Genomic DNA, 21936 nt, shown 5'->3' on the forward strand with positions numbered 1-21936 from the left:
ATCTACACAAATAGCTCATCACCTCTTTTAAGTCTTGGAGGTTTGGTTTAATAATGTCAACGTACAGTAAATGTTTATTGAATTGAATTGCACATTGAAGGTGGTGGGAATCATTGACCCTTAATAGGTTATTTTGGACCTATTACTTTTTGAAAATTACTTAAAAATCTCTCTATATAATTATCCTTCTATTTAAAGCTGATGTTTATTACATTCCATTATTCATAAGTAGCTTTAAATAGGATTATCCATATTTTTTCCAAGTGTTTCTGCTCTTTAGTAATCTGACAGACAAGCCAACTCCTATGTTTAACATTAGCTTCTAGAATTACAAGGTGTGGTGTGTGTGTGTGTGTGTGTATGCAAGCACATGCATGTAAAATAATATTTGAAATTTTTGGTGACATCCAAGACACTAAGATAAAAGTACAAAATAAAAGAGTCACAGGGGCAGTAGATGGATAGAGAATGACAGTGATCTAGAGGCTTTGGACAGCCATTCCTTTTCCCGCCTTGAAGTATTACCTTCTCATGTACCTCATACTCTTTACTTAATCCCTCATCCCAAGTTCATGTCCTTTGCAGGGACACGGATGAAGCTGGAAACCATCATTCTGAGCAAACAATCACAAGGACAGAAAACCAAATACCGCATGTTCTCACTCACAGGTGGGAATTGAACAATGACAACACTTGGACACAGGGCAGGGAACATCACACACTGGGGCCTGTCGGGGGGTGGGGGGTAGGGGGAGGGATAGCATTAGGAAAAATACCTAATGTAAATGATGAGTTAATGGGTGCAGCAAACCAACATGGCACATGTACACCTATGTAACAAACCTGCATGTTGTGCACATGTACCCTAGAACTTAAAGTATTAAAAAAAAAAATCCCTTATCCCCACCCTTTCCAAAGAAATCTTCCAAATTACTTGGATTGGCCAAATCATGGTGGAAATCACATTCTAAAAAACCAAACACACCAAAATTTTAGCAGTTGTTTTAAAGTTTACTGATCTCTCATGTCTTTAATAGGCCATAATGTGGTTTTAAAGCCTATGATGTACACATTTTTAAATAAACCCACATATATATGGTGAACTGATTTTGTTAAGAATGCCAAAAATACACGATGGAAAAAGGATAGTTTCTTCAAAAAATTGGGTTGGGAAAACTGGATATACACATGCAAAATAATGAAATTGGGGCCTTACTTTACATCGCACACAAAAATAAACTCAAAATGAATTAAAGACTTAACTGTAAGAACAGAAACTCTAAAAATCTTAGAAGGAAACATAGGGTAAAAGCTTCTTGTCATTGGTTTAAAAATGACTTCTTGGATATGACACCAAAAGCACAGGCTGTGAAAGGAAAAATAAACAAGTAGGATTATATCAAAGTAAAACAATTCTGCACCAGCAAAGGATGTTTTAACTTTTAGGTTCAGGGGTACACATCAGGTTTGTTATATAGGTAAACTGTGTGTCATAGGTTTTGATGTACAGATTATTTCATCATCTAGGTAAGAAGCATAGTACTTGGATAGGTAGTTTTTCAGTTATCTCCCTCCTCCCACCATCCACCCTAAAGTAGGTGCTGTGTCTGTTCTCTTCTTTGTGTCCATGAGTACCCAATGTTTAGCTCCCACTTACAAGTGAGAACATGCAGTATTTGGTTTTCTGTTCCTGTGTTAGGTCGCTTAGGATAATGGCTTCCAGCTCCACTCATTTTGCTGCAAAGAACATGATCTTGTTCTTTTTTATGGCTAATAGTATTCCATGGTGTATATGTGACACCTTTTTTTTTTTTAATCCAGTCTACTGTTGATGGGCATTTAGGTTGATTCCATGTTTTTGCTATTGTGAATAGTGCTGCAACGAACATACACATGCATGTGTGTCTTTATGGTTAAACAATTTATAGTCCTTTGGGTATATATCCCATAATGGGATTTCTGGGTCAAATGGTAATTCTGTTTTTAGCTCTTTGAGGAATCACCACACTGCCTTTCGCAACAGCTGAACTAACTTATACTACCACCCTTTTCTCCGCAGCCTCACCAGAATCTGTTATTTTTTTGACATTTAAAATGATAGCATTCTGACTGATGAAAGATGGTATCTCACTGTGGTATTGGTTTGCATTTCTCTAATGATTAATGTTTAGCATTTTTTCATATGCTTCTTGGCTGCATATATGCCTTCTTTTGAAAAGTGTCTGTTCATGTCAGGAAAGGAAAGATTTAACAGAATAAAATGCAGTCTATGGAATGGGAGAAAATATTTGCAAACCATATACCTAAAAGGGGTTAATTTCTAAAATATACATGAAACTTCTACAACTCAATAGCAAAAAAAAAAAAAAAAAAAAAAAAAACCAACCCAAATAACATGATTAAAAAATAGGCAAAAGACTTGAACAGACATTTCTCCAAAGAAGGCAAACAAATGGACCACAGGTATGCTAAGAAAAATGCTCAACATCATTAATTATTTAAAAATGCAAATCAAAACTACAATAAGATATCATGTCACACCTGTTAGGACGGCTACTATAAAAAAATATAACAAGCGTTGGTGATGATGTGGAGAATTGGAATCCTTGTACACCATGAGAATGTAAAATGTTGCAGCAGCTATGAAAAACAGTATGGATGTTCCACAAAAATGTAAAAATGGAGCTAACTTATGACTCAGCAATCCCACTTCTGTGTATATATCCAAAGGAAATAAAATTATTATCTCCAAGACATATCTGCACTCCCATGTTCATTGCACCATTATTCACAGTAACCAAGATATGGAAACAATCTAAGTCTCTATCAACAAATGAATAGAACGAGAAATGTAGCATACACATACAATAAATATTACTAAGCCTTAAAAAAGAAGGGTATCCTGCTGTTTGTGACAACATCAATAAACCTAGGGGACATTATGCTAAGTGAAATAAGCAGTATTTGTGAAAGACAAATACTGCTTGATTCTACTTACATGAGGTATCTAATATAGTCAAACTCTTAGAAACAGAGAATACAGTAGTGGTTGCCAGGGGCAGGGGAGTAAGAGAAATGGGGAATTGTTTTTCAGTGGCATAAAGTTTCATTTATGCTAGGTGAATAAGCTCTAGGCGTCTGCTGAACAGAGTAGTGCCTATAGTTAACAATACAGTATTGCACACTTCAAAATTTAAGAGGATGAATCTCATATTAAGTGTTTTTACTGCCAAAACAAAACAAAACCCAACAAAAATACTCCCCAAAACAAAAAAACAAAGGGAAATAAGGAAAATTTGTGAGGTGTTGGACATGTCTATTTCCTTGATGTGGTGATGGTATATTGTGTTTGGATTGTCCAGACTCTTCAAATTGAACATATTAAATATACGTAGTTCTTTGTATATCAATTATATTTCAATAAAGCTGTTAAACAATAAAACAAACTGCTTTTTAATTTGATGTTTCTTGACAATACAACATTATGATTATGAATCTAATCACACTCTCAGGGTCATATCTCAGATTTACCACTTACTGTAAGTGACTTTAGGAAAATTACATAATTTCTCTGGGTCTCAGGTTTTCATCTGTAAGATGGAGATAATAACAGGATTACTTCCCAGAGTTACTGAGAAGAGTTAATGAGATTGCATCATAAGGTGCCTAGCACACTGACTGGCATGCAGCAAAAACTTAACAAATGTTAGCTCTAATTATGTTTTAGTAAAGGATGCGTTTAGTATATTCTTAAATGTTTTTTCTGCAGTGTTTCAATGCTTAGCATTGTCTGCTTTACCTTTCAATCACTAGAGAACTATAGGGACCATGATTAGACTGCCAGATTCTTATCTTAACATGTGATGAGAGCAGGAGATTGTGGTATCACTGATGAACTGTGCCAGAATCTCAGGGCAAGTCATGCTTGCCACTGTATACTATATGGAACTGCATGTGAGTTCTGGTATCTTTAAACCCATTTTCTTCCTTGTCAGGTTCACAACTAAGCCAACTGTTATGGCCAGGGTTAGGTTCCAGCTCATGCTGAGGTCTGAAGGGAGTGGGTAGATGAGCAGATAGCTGAAAGAACACTTAGGGGGCCGTAGACAGGTGAAATGTAGTTTTATTCAGCAGCTCTCTCATCAGCAGCTTACTCACACTAGTTCTTCTACACTGTTCGCCTTGTCTCAGCTGCTTGAGCTGGCTACTCCCACACACAGCTGCATGGTTGGCTCTCTCTTGCCGTCAGGGTCAGCAGCTTAACTCTTTCTCTCTCTGGGTATGAGCGAGCGGAGCTGTGTTCTGGCTCCCCACTGTCCATCTGCAAAGACACACAGCTCTGACTGTCTCTCTCCTTCTCTGGGTGCAAGCATGCCTGTACAGTGTTAGCAGGGCAATCATACCTTTTACAGACAATAGTGGCTTAGAGCCAAATGATGAGCCTTCCCATGTTATGGCTACATGGCTGTGATAACAAGCGGAGTTATATGCCTGTGCTCTAAAATCATTGAGTCATGTACAATGTAAACATCCTACCTTGGCCTATCCTTGACCAAAGCACAGCCATGTTCCTTACATTCCTCTTATTTGTTTTTATCTTTCAGAATATCAACTATTCAAGGGCAAGGGAGAATTAACATTTGTTTAAAACCTACTCTATGCTGGAAGTTGAGCTAGTGACTCTAATACACCACAACCCTTTTCATCCTCATTTCTACATATAAGAAACTGAGTGAAGAGCTTAAGTGATTTACCTGAAGTTGTAGAGTTATTGAGTGGCCAGCTGGAGGTTCCACTCCTGGTCTCTCTCTTTCCAAAGCCTCCCATGCATTGTGAATTAAAAGGATATTCCATAAAGAACCCAAAGAGAGAATTTTACTCTCGATTCCAAGCAGACTGTTACTTTTATTCCAAAACACTCTCCCTGTCTTCTACTTATAGCCCTACTTCATCCCCAGGTGTTAGCACAGGTGCCACCTCAGTTCCTTCTTAACTGATCTAACCTCTACGACCTTTTCTTCTCAGCAATTTTGGTTTGAGAGCAAGCATTGTTTGTGGTAAAGGAGATATGAGAAGGCAGAAGAGCCATAATATTGTGACTTAAATGTGTCCTTGTGAAGGAGAGAAGAAAGAAAGCTTGGTGGAATTGTCCCAGGCCACCTTGCAGTCTAGAAGTTTGGCAAGGCCACTGGGGAGTCCTTGAGTCAAAACCTCTAGGCATGGATCTGCCTTAGCGTCCTGTTGTGCTCAGTCACTGCCTGGCACCAGCCCATGTAAGAGGGAGGTCTCCTAGGGCCATTCTTGTGGCTGTCAGGAGAAGACATTACTAACAGAGAGACTATAATGAATAAAGTTATGAAAGTAGGAAAAGGCATGCCATTATAAGAAATGTGCCCAGAATTCTAGTATGGCCCAAGTCTAGGGTATGGGTGAGACTATGTTGGGGGATGGGAGAGTTGCATATCTATATCTATAGATATAGATATAGAGATATATCTGGAGGCAGAGGGAAGCTTGGTAATGTAAGACTCGTTGTCATTGTATGGTCTGGACCATCAGCATCACCTGGGAACTTTTTGGACATCAAAATTGCAAATTGCAAATTCCAGGATACCCACCCCCAGATTACTCAATCAGAAGCTCTGAGGGATGGGGCTTGCAATGTGTGTTTTAAGAAGTCCTCCAGGTGATTCTGATGCATGCTCAAGTTTGAGAACCAGGGCATAATAAGACACTGAAAAATCAGGTATGAGCTTAACCAGAAAATATTATCAATCCAATGCCAACTCTTTAGGGATACGCTGCACATGGTTTCCCCATTGTTTAAATCAGTGTTTTCCAGCCTGAATTATAAATTGTAGGCTTGAAAACTAAGCTCTCTATCTTGAAACTATGTAAATATCTCATTCCTTATCAAAATGTCAGTTGATTCATGTATGAATTTATGTCTGTTGACTCATAGTTTCATGTTTTATTCACATGAATAAAGCTTCACCAAGTGAATCCCTTCCCATGCTGCTCTAGCACGGGCACACCATGGCAGATGGGCCTCCTTGTGGATGTCCTCCTCATACTGCTCGAGCTCTGAGTACGCACATCAGGCTGCTCCCTGAGTAAAAGCCATTCTCACCCTGATCCAGTTTTGACACTCCATGCTAAGCATTATCACATGATCAGGATTATGGTTCAAAGTAATTGCTTCCTGGTACACCTTGATTCATTTAGCCTCTCATACTACCATGCTATATATGTGTGTGCGTGTGTGTGTGTGTGTTGTATTTAATACAAGATGAAAACTCATAACAAGTCTGTCAACTAAAACCAGGAATCTATTGCCAAAATCCCAGAAGAATCTGTAGCTCTTAGAATGTAACAGAAAAGAAACTGGGGATGGAGTGAGGGGTGAAGCTTGTGGGACATTGCTTCCTGGAGGTAGTGTTCTCTCTGGTCAGGTGTAGAGACATGAAGAGCTCTGGTAACAGTGCATGCTAGGAATTGTAGTTTTATATTTACTTTCCTGTAATGAGACCTGGGATTCTGCACACAGAAAAAAATATGTCCCCCTAGGATCTATTCCAGAGTTATTGACAATGTTATTGGAGTCCACAAATACATGAACTTTTGTTGGTTGGTTCATTGGTTTTAGTTTCCCTGGTGACTCTAGATTTGAACATCTATTTGGGAACCACTGTCTTTTATGGATCCTTAACAGATTTTGGCAATTTGGCTAAAAATTTAGCAACTGTAATAGCATATAAGAAGATAAGGCCATAGGAAATGGGCTGAAAACTGAGACAAGAATAGACTGAGATGACAGAAAAATTGAATTATATACAATTATAAAATAATGAGATAGAAAAGGAGACTGGTTAAGAAAAAATTCTAATGGCCTTAAACTTACAGTGGCGACAAAGAAAAGAGATGAATTAATTGGGTAAAAAAATAAAATGGCTATGTGCAAGACCAGAAAGATGCATTCATTCAATACATATTTTTTATCACCTATTATGTGCTGGGCTGTTGGAATACAGTGGTGAACACATGATACATGGATTCAGCTATAATTGCACTCACACACTGTAAAGGAGATAGGCACTTAATAAATATTCACAAAATACACATTAAAACTGTGATAGCAGCTATGGGGGAAATCTATGGGTGCTATTAAGGGCATACATATACCATGTTAAAATTTGTATTAGTCAGGGTTCTCCAAAGAGACAGAGTCAATAGGATATACATGATATATGAGAGGAGATTTGTTAGGATTGGCTCACACAATTATGGAGGCTGAGAAGCTGCAGGACAAGCCATCTGCAAGCTGGAGACCCTGCAATGCTGAAAACATCAAACTCAGTCCAAGTCAGAAGGCCTCAGAACCAGGGAAGCTGATGGGGTAACAGTCGAAGGCCAAAGGCCTGAGAACGCAGGGGGCCACTGGTGTAAGTCTTGGAATTTAAAGGCCAGGGAGCCTGGAGTTGTTGCATAGGGACAGGAGAAAAAGAGTGTATCCCAGCTGCAGCAGACAGATCAACACATTCACCTTTTCTCTGTTTTTGTTCCCTCCAGACCCCCAGCAGATTAACGACACCTTCCCACACTGAGGGCAGTTCTTTCCTACCTGGTCCCCTCAGACTCACATGCTAATCTTCTCTAGAAACACCCTCACAGACACCCCAAAAGAATTCTTTACCAGGCTTCTAGGTATTCCTTAATCCAGTCAAGTTGATACTAAAATTGACATAAGACTAATCTGGTCTAAAAGAGAAATAACAAGGTAAAAATGTATAGATATTCTAGAGGAGGACAATAACTGAATAACTGAAATAGAAGACAATAATAGAATAACTGAAATAGAAGAATTAATCTGTCACAATGGAACACAATTGTATGGGGTTCAAAATACTAGGATAGTTAGATGAAATTCTCGGCAAAATTACCAAGAAAGGAGATATATATACCCTCTGGCACAAAAGTTAAAATCTAAGAATAAAGAAAAAATTCTTCAAGTGACAAGGGAGGAACAGGTGACTGACAAAGATAGAAAATGAGTTGTCTCAGATGTTGGCGAGGCAGCAAAGAAAAGGGAACGCTTATACACTGTTGGTGGAAATGTAAATTAGTGCAGTTACTGTGGAAAGCAGTTTGAAGATTTCTTAAAGAACTCAGAACTACCAGTTGAACCAATAATCCCATTACTCTATGAATATCCAAAGGAAACAAATCATTCTACCAAAAAGACACATGAACTTGCATGTTCATTGCAACACTATTCACAATAGCAAAGACATGGACTCAACCCAGGTGCCCATCAATAATAAACTGGATAAAGAAAATGTGGAATATATATACCATGGAATACCATGCAGCCTTAACAAAGATCAAAATCATGTCCTTTGCAGCAATGTGGATGGAGCTGGAGGCCATCCATGTTTCCATTCTATTTTTAATTTACTAGTGATTTCCTTTACATATTGAAAAATCATTCAAATTACATTTTTCTCATTATTACATGACATAAACACAACATAAACACAACTCCGATATTTAAGCATTCTATATTGTATCTTTTCTTTTTTGTCAAAAGCTACAGAGCTGTATAAAATTTCCTTTGTAGAATGTGTTTCTATCTATATTACCTGCTTTTTAATTTTCTTTTTTAAATATCAATTTTTATGTTATGCCATTTGGCATATAAACATGTTTATATAAAACATTGTTATATAAACATTGTTATATCATATAACAAATATCTTTATTTAAGCTAAATATCAGGTACTTATGGACACAAAGATGGCAACACTAGATGCTGGAGGCTACTAGTGGGAGGAGGGAGGCGAGGGCTAAAACACTGCTAGGTACGATGACTCACTGCCAGGGCCAGGGGATCATTCATACCCCAAACTTCAGCATTACACGATATACTCAGGTAACAAACTTGCACTTGTGGCTCCTGAGCCTAAAATAGAAGCAGAAAAAGAAAAAAAAAAATGAGTTGCCTTTAAACAGTTCTGCAATGGGAAATTTTGGGAAACAGTGAATCATCATTAAAAAAAAACTGGAGAAGAAAGGCCTATAATACAATCATTTTATAGTCAGACAAGTTGTCTGACAAGTTGTGTTTATGTCATGTAATAATGACAGGAATGTAGTTTGAATGACTTTTATATGTAAAGAAAATCACTAGTACAGTAAAAAGCGAATGCACACTTTCTATATCACTGGAAATAAGTGAGAAAGCATAAAGTATAATAAAAATATAAAAAACATATACAGGCAAAGATATATATAATAAATGGGGCTAAACTTTTTTAAATTAAAAAAGTCTAACCAAATGCTGCTAAGAAGACATAAAACAAAAATTAAATTATATAGATAGCTTAAAAATAAACAGGGTTGCAAATATTTATGAGACAAGTAACCCTGGTGACAATTTTAATAGCAGACAATATAGAATTTGAAGTGAAAGATATTCATTAAGCCATAGAATACAAGTTTACTTTGAAGAAATTGTAATTCATAAGAAAGATAATAAATCACTAAACATGTTTATATGGCAAATGACATAGTATAAAAATTGATTAAAAAAATAAAAAAGCAGGTAATATAGACAGAAACACATTCTACAAGGTAAATTTTATACAGCTCTGTAGCTTTTGACAAAAAACTGCAATGTAGAATGCTTAAATATAGTAATTACTAAGAGCAAACTTCCAAATACATTTCAAACTTTTACTCCATGAACAGAGAACATGCTTTGCCTCCAAACATCACTACACAGTAAATCAAAATATGCAATATGTTCCATGATGTTTTTACATAGGATATATTCCTAATAAAATGAAATATTAGAAATTGATTTTAAAATTTCAGTACATTAAAACTATTAAATAATTAACGAATTCAAAAACTCTTTGATCACCTACAAAAGAGGTAACCTGTTTAGAAATGGTGCTAAAGGGGCAAATGAGATATTAAAGTGTCTGTTCTCTGTTCTGACTCTGAGTCACAGAGAAAATTACTGTTAAAATTATAGATTAGAAATTTTAAAATTAGAGGACTGTACATCAAAGTTATTCAATGCACCCAATGTTACAATGAGAGGAAAATTTACAACTTTATGTTATTTCATTATTAAACAAAACAGCATATTCATCTATTAAATGAGTATTTAACTCAAGAAGTTTAGAAAAATTAGGTAAAAAGCATGCAGGAGAAAATCATCAAAGAGAACTATTAAAAATAAAATGAGAAATTATTTAGTAAGTAAACAGCAAAACAGTAACATTGGTTTAAAACATCAAAGGGGAGTCTCTTTAAGAATTAAAAAAAAACAAAAAAATACATGTAAAATATATTCAATAAAAAATGGAACATAAAAATTTATAAAATTAATAATCAGAATATATGTAAACAGAGAGAGGGAACATTGAAATATTTCAGAGCATATTATACATATTTCTACCTTGATAAATTTTAAAACTCAATGAAAATGAATGTTTTTCTAAATAAATGAAATTATAAAATTTGCCTCATTATGAAATATAAGCCAAAAATCATGGGGAAAGTATAGCTCCAGAACATGGGAAATATTAAATCTCTTATCAATCATTCATATAAAATTTGCATGATCTTGATAAAATCTGACAAAATGAGCACAAAAAAGAAAATTACATATCAACGTTACTTATATTTAATGCAAATAAGTATCCTAAATAATTACAAGCATGCTAAATTTTAACAAGCATAAAATAATAAAGGAGTTACTCAAAAAAATCAAATTAAAAATTTAACACAAGAAAAGGAATTAAAATATTATATTCCGTCAATAGGCCCAGTAAAATATATGTAATCATTTCAATAGATGAATTTTAAAACCTATGAAATGATCAACTACTATCAATTCAAATCTTAATATATTTATTCAGAAAACAGTAATTGAACATCTACCATATGGAAGTTTCCTTTCTTGGTACTGGGGATACAGCAGAGACCAAAAGGACAAAAATCTCTGTTCACATGGAGTTGATATCTTAGTGGGAGAGTCAGATAACCTGAAAAATGTCAGTTATGTAGTATATTAGAGCTCATAAATGCTCCGGAGAGAAACAAAGGGTGACAGGCAGATAGGGAATGCTGGGGATGGGAGAGTGAGTTGCAATTTTAAACAGAATGATTAAGGTGGCTTTACTGGAGAGATGCCATTGGAACAGGGACTAGAAGGGGCGAGGGAATGGTCATGTGGGGATTTGGAGGAAAAGGACTCTAGGTAGAGGGAACAGGGCCCTGAGTGGGAAATATGCCTTGGAAATATGCTTAAGGAATAGCAGGAGGTAAGTGTGCCTTGAGTGGCGTAAGGGAGGAAGAATGAGAGGTGGTGAATTGGTTGTATAAGACCTTCAGGGGCATTTTAAGGACTTAGGGTTTTGTTCTCAGTGAGTTGGGGAACCATTGGCGGTTTCTAGTGATATGATCTGACTTAGGTTTTAAAAGGACCCCCCGGCTGCTGTACTGTGAATAGATGAAAGAGTGGTACCAGTTAGAAAAATATGCAGTGTATTAATATAGTATATTGATACAGCATATGGATATACTTTAAATAAATATATATACATTGGAGTGTGCTCAGAGTTTTATTACCTACAGTGATACATGAATAAAAATGCCTGCAAACCGCTGTTCACAACAGCAGAAAGCCAGCAGCTGGCTGATAGTACCTGGGGAAGAGCGCAGACTCCTCTTGTGTTTAGTTTTGAAGAGCTAATTAGTGATAACACCTGCTAGAAACAGAACAGCTGTGATACACTAGGATTTTTGACAACACTAACAGAGAGAGAGAAATGTTGGTGGGACCTGAGTCCTGAACTGTGAGAGGTGCTCTGTGTAAAGATTTGAAGCTGAAATGTTGGTATACGTATAAGTCACCTGATGTTTCTTTATATTCTTATGAACCTTTAAAACAACATTGAGGCAATCAACATTTAATATGTATGAAATTTGAAACATGGTATCGTATGAAAATTGTAGTTTCTATTCTTATTTACACATGCAATTTATATTCACATAGTTTAAATGTGCTCATTTTTAAAACAATCAGAAAAAAAGCAATAAAGAGATAAAGAATGAAATGTACCCATTATGTCATACTACAAAGTTAGATAGCTAGTTAATAACATTTTTTGTGTGTATATATATATGTGTATATACTATATATACACATATATATATATTTGTATCCTTGTAGTCACATATGCAGTGTTCCGATAAAAATTACATAAATCATTAATGCATATTTTGAAAGTAAACTCAATTAGAGTAGAGCAGTTTTTAGAAGACATTTACTTTGAAATACTTTTTACTCTGATTCTCTTGATATAGGTTCAATTGACATATTCTGGTGGAGATTAAATTGGGGAGATGCATAAACACACAAACATTTACAAAAATGGGACCAGATCTTTATGTTGTTTACTTGTTATTTAGATGCATTATCATGATTATCTACCTATTTTGTTAATATTTTTAAAATTAATTTTGTTAAATATACATTCTCACAAAAGTGTTTAATATCATTGCAGTCTTCCACAATATAATACTTCATTGGATCGATCTTCTATTTTGGCAGCTCTGCATTGTTTAGTATTTATTTCGATTTTAGAGAGCACCACCCTCACCGTTCTTTGTGGCACATCTTTGCACATTTTCTTAATTGTTTTCTTATTGTGGTTCTAATCAAATGGAGGATACAGTTTTTCAGATGTTTTTATTTCACAGGAAGCCATAAACTTATTGTTTTTATATTTAATATATGGTTTTCTAACAGAGTAGAATGCAAAATATGCATACAGTTTAAATATCCAAACTGGAATTTCAAAGAAATTTCAAGCCATTGGCAGGCTACTTTGAGAGTGGAGAGGCTAGTGGGGTGTGGGGAAAATCAGATTTACTTGTATCATCAAAGTTTCTTTGGTGGATAAATTTGAGAAGCATCCTCTCAAAGTAGAATTTTTAGAAAAAAATGGCATGTATTTTTTATGACTTTTGATCCATATTGCAAAATTTTCCTCTAAACAGGTTATACCACTTTATATGTGTAAACATTGTTTCGATTTGTTGGAAGGTAGTATAATCTTCCACTGAAAAGGCTATTTAAAGTATATTTTTAAAAAATCATGTGCACAAATTACTACTAATTGAGTTTCTACATTTTTCTTTATTCTCATGATAATTATGTCATCATCTTGAAATGTTGTTCATGTAAACAACCTCTTTGGAACTTTAGCTAATTTTTAACAAATACAATGTTCTTAATTATCTGACTTCCACAAACAGACAAGGGTTAAAGTGAATTTCAAAATCACTCCACAAGGGTGGGCAGACCAGCTGTCCCCAAATTTTGTAAAAAAAAAAAAAAGTATTTATAGATATCCAAATTTATTTTAAAATAAAATAATCACATTCTGTATCAATTTTGATTTTTAAAAATCCTCCTAGCTTGTCAGATGGTTGTCAGCCCAACTACAGTTAGAACTAAACATTGTTCTGTGAGCACAGCAATGAGAACTCTTAAGTGGACAGTATTGTGGGAAATGGTTAAATAATAGTCTACAATCAATTCTGATTTGGAAAAGACATGGTATAAAACCTATTATGAGATGCCACCTTTTGTTATTCACTGGCGTGCCTTTCTCATATCAGTATAACTTCTTATGCTTTATGAATAATTGATCTAATAGTCCCCGTAGCCATTGTAGAAATATTTTAAAGCTGCAAACATAATGTAAATTCAAATAAATTAGGTAGTCTATAAGCTCTCTGAAAGTAGGACAGTCTCATCTTTGTCTCTTTAGTGCTCGGCTCGGTATTCTACCATAAAAAAGACGATCAATATAAAGTTGTCAAATAAGTAAAATGAGGAATACTGCCCCCAAATTAAGATATAACTATTTATTTGTTTATTTGTTTGTTTGTTTGTTTGTTTAGTTCAAGATGGAGTCTTGCTCTGTCGCCCAGGCTGGAGTGCAATGACGCGATCTCTGCTCACTGCAACCTCTGCCTCCTGGGCTCAAGTGATTCTCCTGCCTCAGCCTCTGGAGTAGCTGGGATTACAGGCATCCACCACCACGCTTGGCTAATTTTCGTACTTTTAGTAGAGATGTGGTTTTACCATGTTGGCCAGGCTGGTTTCAAACTCCTGATTTCAAATGATCCGCCCGCCTCGACCTCCCAAAGTGCTGGGATTACAGGCGTGAGCCACCGTGCCTGGCCAAAATATAAAATTTAAATACCCACTTCAGAGATGATTTTCAAATTCACTAATTTAATCAGCACTAATTGAATGTCTCCTATGAGTAATGTGCTGGAGATACAGTGGTGAATCAAACATTGTCCCCAACCTCTGTATCCAAGACATTTGCAGCCTTTGTGCAGCTAATGAGACAGACATGCTCCCCAAACCCCATCTCTCCTCTCTACCAAGAAAGACAGTCTGTCTCACTAGAATCTTATCAAATTCCAGCTGGGACACACTAGCATAGATTTATACTAGAAATTAATAATTACAACTACCCTACTTCTTTTCTTCCTCCCTTTCTTTGCTCTAGCGACACTAGTCATCTTTCTGACCGTGGATTCTCTAAATACTTTCCATTCTTAGGAATTTTGTCTTTGCTGTTCCATCGATGTGGAATGCTCTGCTTCAGGATTTTCTCACTCGGGATTTGGGTTGAAAGCCATCTCCTTAGAGAGATCTTTTCCATTTTCTCCTCCCCAGTCTCAACTAACCATCCTCACTCCAGTCACTTTGTGACATATCAGACTGTTTTATTTTCTTCATAGCAATTACAACTTTTCTAAATTATGTGGTTTACGATTTCCTTCATACAGAATATAAATTCCACGGAAACAAAGACTTTTTATGAAAGCAAATTTATCTTGTTCACTGCTGTATCCCAGTAAGTAAAAGGGACATTCAGATTTCTTTGCAATTCTTCCTGTTTCTCCTTGCCCCTTCCCTGATCCCCAAAGAACCATTGATCTGCTTTTATTTACCTTATATCAGTTTATACTTCTTAGAAGTTTATACAAATGGAAGCATGCACTCCTTTTTGCCCATTTGGCCCATCTTTCACTCAGCATAATTATTTTGAGATTCTTTGATGTACAGTGTGTAACATTTTGTTGTTTTATGGGTCATGATTTTGGTGTTGAACACAAGAAATCTTTGCCTAATTCAAGGTCCAAAATGTTTTATTCTCTGCATTATTCTAGATATTTTATGGTTTTAGATCTTACATTTAAGACTATGATCAATTTGGAGTTGTAGTGTACCTTTGTGATTATATTGGGCCCATCTGGTTAATCCAGAATAATCTTCCCATAGCAAGATCCTCAAGTTAATCACATCTGCAAAGTCCCTTTTGCCTTTTAAAGTAATGTATTTACAGGTTTGGGGATTAGAACACAAACATCTTTGCAGGGTATGAGGAGCACTATTTTATTATTCTGCCTACCACAAATGAATTCTTGTAAGCAACTATCCCTGGATTTTTCATATACAAGTGACCGTCCTGTTGCTCTAAAGTGGCTTGCTATGGTGAACAACTTGAAGACAGGAATGTTAAGACTGAACACTGACCAAAACTTTGCCACCAAAAACTCACCCGATTTTTAATGGAAAGAGCATAGGCTTAGGAATCAGTGGGATTTCAGTTTAAATTTCAAGGATTTCAATTTTGGCTCTGTGATCTTGAACAAGTTCATTTACTCTCTACCTTCAGGCTTCTATTTCAGTAACAGGGTAATAATACTTACCTTGTTGATTGTTTTGAGGACTAAAGAGCTAAAGTAAGTTAAAATGCCTGTATAGTACCTGACACAATATGTATGATGCTAATTTGCATCTATCTCCCAGAAACCTTTGCTCCCACTAAGCTGTATTTTTTTTTTTGTAAAAGGGGATGCTTTATTTATTGCTGATACTTATAGTATTGTTTTTATCTACACTAAAATCATTCATCTTCATATTACTATCATGGCTAAGAGCACATTGATGTAGAGGTTAAGAATTATAGAGCCCTAGGTCTAAACCCTGATGGCTGCATATGCTAGCTGTGGAAGATCAGGTCCTTTGTTTACTCCTCAGTGCTCTTACCACTTAAATGAGGAAAGTGTTAGGACTGACCTACCTCATGATCTTGTGAGGATAACAGAGGTGCAGGTAGAGTGTTCCTTACAGGGCTGAGCACACACGCATCTCTTTCCTGGGTTGGGTACAGTCTGTGCTGCAGTGAGCTCATTTGACCCTTAGAGGGAGCTCCATGTGAGTGAGAATCCTGTGAGGCAGATGAGATGTGTGGTGGTGTTTTTTATTCTGGATTCTGTTTTTAGCAAAACTGATTAAGGGGTGATTTAAATTGCACAGATTCACTGCCATGTGATGTTATATATGCATTTGTTAAATTCTGAAGCAGAACATTAATTTAGGTTCAGTCTGAGTTAACAATATTTTCAATTATTTCACAAAATGCTCATAATGTCCTTGGCAAAATCAGAAAATTCAAATAAATTCACATACCAGAGTAAACTTCAGTGGCTGACCAAGTTTGTAAATCTAACAACTTATGAAATCTATTTTTCGTGTGTATGTGTGTGTGTGCATATATATATATATGAATATGTTTCACTAAAATAGGCAAGGCAGCAATCATTTTGAGTCTTTCAAACCATAACTTTCAAAGAAATTAATTCTTCCTGTGACAAAGATTGCTGAGGCAATCAACTATAAATGGCTTTCACGGAAACAAGTCCAAATAGAAGGGAGTTACAATTAACTTCAATGCTCTGAATAGCCTACAGAAGCCCTAAATTTATTTTCAGCGTATTGAAAAAATGAAAACATAAAACCAGAAAGATGGTACATTCAACACCAAAACCAAGATGAAATATTAATAAATAAAAAGAAGGCACATTAAAGGGGGGACTTAATGTGAAATTTACTCCTCACATGGCAAGAAAAAGATGAGGTAGTTTAAAAATGTTTCTTCCAGGGAATTATTAAATTCAATTTTTAAAGCAATTCTAGATGAACTGTTTTCTAAAGTAAACGAAGGTGCTCCTGCCTTAGACATGGTGAAACTTCATTTGTCTGTGAACTTATATTTGCAACAGTTTGGTTAAATTTCTTTAACCAATCATGATGAAGCATGATCCTGAGTTTGAGCCCCACAGTCCAACTTTGCTATTTCCTTCACACACCCTGTACTTTCGAGGTCTTCATTATTCGCTTGATGATTGCTTCCAGTAAAGATTCCTCTGTCTCAACCCTTGTTTGCTGCCAAACCTCCACTTAGGCTGGCAGAGTTCAATTATCCTATTTTCTCAATAATCCTTCCCAATCTTCCCCCTCCTCCTGCACTTCATGTAAATCTATTTATTTCATCATCATGTTTCCCAAAACACATATTCTATTCCAGTTACTAGTTTATAGGCTTGTCTTCATGACTGAACTCTTTATTTTGTGTGAACAGTGACAGTCCCCTTATTTAATTCAGTATCAACAGAACCTCCCAGAGTGCAGAACATCATAGCTATTACATAAATGTTATGAAATCAAGTTGGATTTTGTACGGCTAGATACAGATGGTGCCATACAGATGTATCCATGATCATTTTTGAGTCTGTGGGATGATGCCAGTGATGATAATGGTGGTAATTAAAGTACATAAAGAACAACATATACAAAATTAAGAGATGATTAAATTTTTTCCTTCTTTCAGAAATAAAAAGTGATTCATTATTATGTTCATTATAAGTAAGTTCATTTATTAAAATGAGTTTATTGATATTTTAGGCAAAAGCAGAACAAGTTAAAATTGCTTATACCTAGACTAAAGCACCTCACTATGCATATCCAGGGAAATCTTAGGTACAGAGAGAAAGTGCACCTTCATGGTATATTTTGGGGTGCACTGGGCAGACTCCAATGGCTGAAGCTTCCTCCCATCTCCTTTATTTATTAGCTTCTGCGTCAGTCTCCATGCAGAAGCTAGAGTGATTTGACTTATTTAAGGAAGATATCAGACCATATAATTTACCTGCTTAGGACTCTCTGATGGCTTCCCAATCCTCTTAGAATAAAACACAACCTCTTTTCTTCAGCCTCTAGGCCCTGCACAGTCTGGCCTCTGCCAACCAGCCTGGGCATTTCTCACTGTGTTCTGCTTCATTCACAAGCTACAGCCAAACTCTCCTTTCTTCTCTTAGTTCAAGACACCATGTTTAGGCCCACTTCGAGCCATCTCCCCTGGAATGTTTTTCCCTCACCTCTTTAGAAGACTTGCCCCACCTTGCCATTTGGATCGCTCATTAAAGACACTTCCTTAACCTTCTCTGGTTGCCTAATCCAGATAGTTCCTCAAATCTTTCAAGAATGTCATCTTGTTTTGTCTTTATGACAGCTCTTAGCACTACCAAAACTTTTCTTGCTATTTGTTTATCTTTGTGTTTCTCTCCACTGAAAGTTATAATTCCTAAGAAGAGATGCCTTGTTCATCTCTGTGTCTCAGAACCCCTGAAAGGAAAATAGGGGCTCAAAACCACTTCTTAAACAAATGAATGGGTAAATACACCACAGGAAACACAACTACTCATTCTTTTTAGTTTTCTTCCCCCTAATATTCTTTTAAATTATTTCTTTGGGCATTGGGGATAAGAACATACTCAGCTATGTTCTCTTAAATGTTTAGAAAATTAGACTAATAGAAAGTATATGCATCTTGAGATGTAAATGGTGAAAATACTCAGATATCCTAAGACAGGTATGTAGTTTCTGCTAGAATCAAGGAGATGTAGAGAATATAGGAACTTGCTCAAGGAGATTAGCTGAAAATGAAATCAAAGAAAAGATGAGAGGAAAGTAGGGTCAAGAGAAGCTTTCTGTTTTTATTTCTAAAATGAAAGCAATATGTCTTTAAACATGTTATAGGGGCAAAGATTATATTAATTAATCAGGATATGTGTTATTGCAGAAATTTGAGATTTATTTTTCACATCTAAGGTGCTATAAATTACTCAAAGGATAATGTAACATTTTGTAGGAAGTACTAATATGTAATTATTGCCATAATCAGGGTGAGATTGTTGGATATTTATGAAGGAAGGGATCAGAAAAGAATTTTTGTATACCATGTGAGAACTTAGGTGAAGAATGCACCTGGGTAAATAAGGATTGTAATACACAATATACTATCAGATTTATTACGGACATTTTGGGCCATATTGATTGGGCCTGCTTCTTGTGGCTCAACTAGTGAGACCCGGGGTAAAATCCCTTTTCTGCTTAGGTTTCTTCATTCTTAAAATGGTAAGACTATATATCATCATCTCTAAGGTCTCTAACCAGTCTAAAACCTCTATACCTAATGGGAATGTTGTAGAATGCATTGAAAGCAGGAGGAAAGCATATAAATGAGTCCAGGTAAGGTAAAATTCATCTACTGCAAAATTCTGCCTGATGAGTTTATGTGTCACTTGGAAAGCACATGACCTCTTTTAAAGTATAGTAAATCAATTGTCAAATAGCACTAACAACGCCATACAAGCAATTTAAGATTGCAAAATATTTTCTGGTGAAATGATACATTTTGTACATAGAAGAAACTAAAGAATGATTTGATATAGCATTTTTGAAATTGTGGAATGCCAGTTTTATAAGACGTTAATAGGTACGGTGTAACAAATGAGTTCGGTGATCAAATAAGTGTAAAAACATTGCACCTGTTTGGGAGATTCACGAATCTTATCAGTATATTAAAGCATCTGAGGGATTCATCAGTAAACAAACTCTATTAGTTTTGAACATACATTTTCTTCATTCATTCAACAACTATTCATTAAGTTCTACTATCAGTCAAGCTCTGTCCGAGGTACTGATATATCAGTGCCAAAATAGACAAACGACCATGTCCTTGTAGGGCTTACATGCTGGAGGGTTGAGGTGGAAAATAAACAATTAAAAAAAAATTCAAAAATATGATAGGAAATGATAAATGCCAAAAAAAACCTAGAGGATATTAGGTGAATTAGGGGGGCTGGTGCAGGGGTAGGAACAAGTTTCATTCAGTATTACAGAGCATGGTCCAGAGAGGCCTCATTGAGAAGACGACATCTGAATGAAAAGGGAAGTGAATTATACAAATAGGCAATTGGGGGAATAGCATTTCAGGGGAAGGAAATAACCAATGCTAAGGCAAGAACAAGTCCAATGTTGAAAAACCAGGGGGCCATTGTGGCTGAAGCAAAATGAGCAAGAAGGATCATCCAAGATAGGAGAGGAGAGAGGATATTTTATGAAGATCTTGATGGGCCACTTAAGGCTTTTGGATTTTTCTCAGAGTCAAATTGGGAGCTTCTGTAAAGTTTTGAGCACAGAAATAATGATTTGAGTTATAAAAAGATCACTCCAGCTGCTGTGTGGAGAACAAACTATATAATTGCAAAGACAGAAAAAAGGAATCTACTAGGGGTCCATTGCAGTAATCCACATGAGAGATAACTAATCTTGATTAGGAGGACAACAGTACAGATGATGATAAGTGGCAAGATTTTTGGATATAGAGTCAAGAGAACTTGCAGATTAGATGTGGAATATGATGGAAGGAGAAGTGTACAGGATATCTTTCAGGCTTTTGTTCTGAGGAACGGAAAAGATAGATTTGCCATCAACTGAGATGTGGGGAGCTGTGGTGAAGCTAGTTTTTTGAGGAGAAAAGATCAGAAATTCAGTTTTGTTTTTGCTATCTTTCATAGATATATAAGTAGAGCTGCTGGGAAAGCAGTTTGATATGAGCCAGAAGCTCAGGAGGGAGGTCTGAACTGGAGATATAACTTTGGAAGCAATCAACATATCAATTATATTAAAAGACATGAAAATTGAAGAGATCACCAACCAAAATTGTGTCCATAGAAATAGAAATGGACCGAAGAGTAAGCCTTGGAGCCTCCAACATCAAAGAGCCTGGGAAGAAGGTAATAGTCCAGCAAAGGAGACTGGGAAGTATCCAATAAGATAGGAAGTAAGTCAGGGGAATGTGGTGGCCTGGCATACAAATAATGAATGTATATCAAGGAGATGGGAGTGACAACTATGTCACATGCTCCTGACAGGTCAAGTAAGGTGAGGACTGAGATTAAACACTGGAGTTAGCAATGCAGAGTCACTAGGAACCTAGATGAGTGCAATTTTAGAAAAGTGGTGGTGTCAACTCCCAATGAAATGTGTTTGGGAGAGAATTAGAAGAAAGGGATAATTGGAAATAATTAGTATAGCAGCTCTTTTAAGGAGTTTTGCTGCAAATGGGGCTTTTTTAAAAAGTGGGAGAAAAGCGGGCCAAGAGAAGTTGTTTTCCCTTTTAAAGTGGAATAAATAGCATATGCTTGCATGGCTACAAGAATGATCCGGAAGAGTGTAAAGAATTGATAACGTAGGAGAGAGGGGGAACTTGTAAGAGCATTTTTCCTATGAGAACAAGTGAGGCTATAGACATCAGCTTTAGATATCAAGAAGTCTTTAGATATCAGCATGAATATTTCATTTATGGTAACTGGTAGGAAGGTAGAGTTTAAGGGAGAAGGTATTGATAGATAAGTAGGAGGGGTGGCAGGAGTCTATAAAAGTCCTCTCCTGATCATAGAACCTTTCCCCCTCCCTCTCCAATTCCAACCCAACATTTGCTAATATACCCTGTGGAATCAGTATGCCATAGCACACAGGAAAACACTGATTTATTGCTATTCATTCAATTTAGCAAGGTATAACTATATTCAGGAAGGCTAGTCCTGGGTCACATATATGATTAGTGTTAGTAAAATTTTCCTTTTGTATAGATAAACTAGTTGAGTACCAAATGATCTAATCAGCTCCAATTAATTCTCCAC

This window comes from Pan troglodytes, chromosome 7, assembly GCF_028858775.2.
Source record: "Pan troglodytes isolate AG18354 chromosome 7, NHGRI_mPanTro3-v2.0_pri, whole genome shotgun sequence".
NCBI classification, from domain to species: domain Eukaryota; kingdom Metazoa; phylum Chordata; class Mammalia; order Primates; family Hominidae; genus Pan; species Pan troglodytes.